General features: G+C 43.6%; 1 non-coding gene across 1 annotated transcript; it reads left to right on the top strand.

The window, feature by feature from the left end:
* The first annotated feature begins 838 nt into the window (after positions 1 to 838).
* Positions 839 to 913, top strand: TRNAS-GGA (transfer RNA serine (anticodon GGA)). Its single transcript has one exon. It is a non-coding gene; the product is annotated as a tRNA-Ser (tRNA).
* Positions 914 to 2,577: the final 1,664 nt, after the last annotated feature.

The following is a 2,577-nucleotide window of genomic DNA, read 5'->3' as shown; positions in this document are numbered from 1 at the left end:
AGCCACAACATCTGCTAAGAATATCATGAAATGTCTTTAAAAGTCAAATTTGTCAAAGCCAACGCTGTAGCCGACTGCACTCCTCCCTGTTGCTTTGCAAGAGTTGGCTTAATTTCAACCTTCAGTTAGATTCACAGTTCAAATTAAAAGACTAAAAAAGAACCTGTCTTTGAGGGACAACATAAGACTTTGTAAAACTTTATAAAACATCAGCTGTAGTTCATTAGCTGCAGCAGCTTCTGGGTCAGAAAGCGAAAGCAGAAGCTTATTAACTGTTTAAACAGCCAGAGCTTGGGAAAGATGAAACAACTGCACCAAAAATTAAAAGTGAGGTGATAGGATAAGACTATTAAAAACAATTCCTTCTATTAAGGCAAGATAAAAGTTTGAAGATTGAAAACAACTTAGCGTTTTTAGGAGCGAAGAAACAAGCGTCTGCCTTTCTCCGAGTCTGCGCAGTCAGGGGGGTTCTTGTGCACAACCTTTCTCCAGAAATGGGATCCTTTAATAGTGGAGGTACCACCTTTCTCAGTGAAAGTAACAGATCAAAGGAGAGATATGTGACCAGGATAAAAGTAGTCACAGAACAACAAAAGCTTTTAGTAATCTGCTTCTTTTATTCCTCAGTCAATTATATTGGTGGACTAAATTTTTTGTTTGTGAAGCACTGATAAAAATGTATCAGGCTTTGTATAATGGACTATGATCATTTTCATAAATAGAAGGAGCTGAATTGATAGTTAAAAAGAGTGACAACTGATAGCCTAGGAGCACAGAGTTTGCACAAGACAGTTCCTGAAAAGAGTTGGAGAATCCACAAAGCCTTGTGGAAGAAAAGGGAGGGATGGTGGCTCAGTGGTAGAGCATCTGCTTGGAAAGCAGAAGGTCCCAGGTTCAATCCCTGGCATCTCCAAAAAAGGGTCCAGGCAAATAGGTGTGAAAAACCTCAGCTTGAGACCCTGGAGAGCCGCTGCCAGTCTGAGAAGACAATACTGACTTTGATGGACCAAGGGTCTGATTCAGTATAAGGCAGCTTCATATGTTCATATATATGTTCAAAAGTCCATCTAAGATGTGACTTAAGTCCTGTGGTGAGATCCTGCCACTTGAATGTGAATATGTCCTGAGAGTCCTGGTCCAGAGGGATGCTGATGAATGCATCCTTAAGATCCAAAACAGTGAACCATTCATGGTGCCCAAGTATCATCGACAGAATAATGTAGAATAATGTAGGTGTTGGGGACAACAGGGTGGGTGGTCTCTACAATTGCATTCATGGCACAGAGGTCTTGAACCAGAGGCCATTTGGTGTGGGCTTCCTCTTTGGGTACTGCCAGTATGGGGGTGTATAGCAGCGCCTGCCTCACAGCCTCACCGGATCTCTTTATTTCAGTCTCTTCGGGGTATTTTACTTGTTTATTTGATGGGACCACAGCAGCTTTGTTTGTTCTTCCCACAAAATATAGGCTCTTGAGAACTTTAACTTAAACCACAGATTTATTATAACACAAAGTTCTTAACTTGGGGATATGGGAGATATTTACACAGGCTAATACGTTGCTCAGTTGTTTCAAGCTTCACAATCACTTTTTCTTCCTTTGAGTGTCTCAGTTACACAGTTCACAGTTTCCCTATATCTTGCTCTCTCCACCTCTAGCAAAGGCTGGCCTCTTGGGTATGATGTGCCAAGTCTCACCCCACGACTGGAGCCACTACTACCAGTCCTCCTGGTGTCTCAGACCCACATCCACTCCCTCAACCACCTCACTAGATCTTCAGAGTTGTCTATAGGTGTCTGTGACCGTTCAGGTCTTGACTGACTCACACACACACAGCCCTCTTGGCTGGTTTTGTCGAGCTTGCAGTCTCTGGAAGACTTTCCCGCCACTGTCTCATGCTCCTTCACAGGTTCAGCTGTCCTCCCAGCCTTGGTCAGGCACGAACTGACCCTCTCAGTCTCTGTCAGGCCCCAACACTGACAGACTTCTCTGACAGGCACCAACTCTGTCAGACACCAACGGACTGAACGACTGCCTCAGCAGCTTCTGTCACTCACAGACTTTCCCTCCCTGAGAGCTCTGAGCACTTTGCCCCCACCCTCAGGTCACCTGACGCAGGCCCTGTGCATCTTCAGTTTCTGGTTAACCCCTAGCTTTCCGTCACAGGGTGTTATAGGGAGAAGAGCATTCCTCCAATCTCCCTTCCAGGATTAGCTGTTCAATTACAAGCCTTTAGCTGACATACTGTAGTATACTGCTGAATTTGCACTGGGATCTTGCCAGGCTTAAGTCTTAAATGTTATTTTAACTGGGGTGACTCCCAAGGCTAAGGCAGGGAACAGGCTGAAAGAAAATGACTGACCCAAGCTCCATAGTCCAAGCTTGGTGACACAGCCAATATTTTATTCTGGGTTGTCCAGGTTCACCCACATTGGCTTGTAAAAGAAATATTTTTGTAACCCCAGAAACATTCTGGAAATTATACAGAATACTAGAGACATTTGTTCAGCTTGCTTAATATCTGATGATCAGCCTTCTCTATCATTTAAAGTAATAAAAAAAAAAAATGAACAGACAA

The sequence above is a fragment of the Heteronotia binoei genome, chromosome 4, assembly GCF_032191835.1.
Source record: "Heteronotia binoei isolate CCM8104 ecotype False Entrance Well chromosome 4, APGP_CSIRO_Hbin_v1, whole genome shotgun sequence".
NCBI lineage: Eukaryota > Metazoa > Chordata > Lepidosauria > Squamata > Gekkonidae > Heteronotia > Heteronotia binoei.
This window is presented reverse-complemented; position numbering and strand designations above follow the sequence as displayed.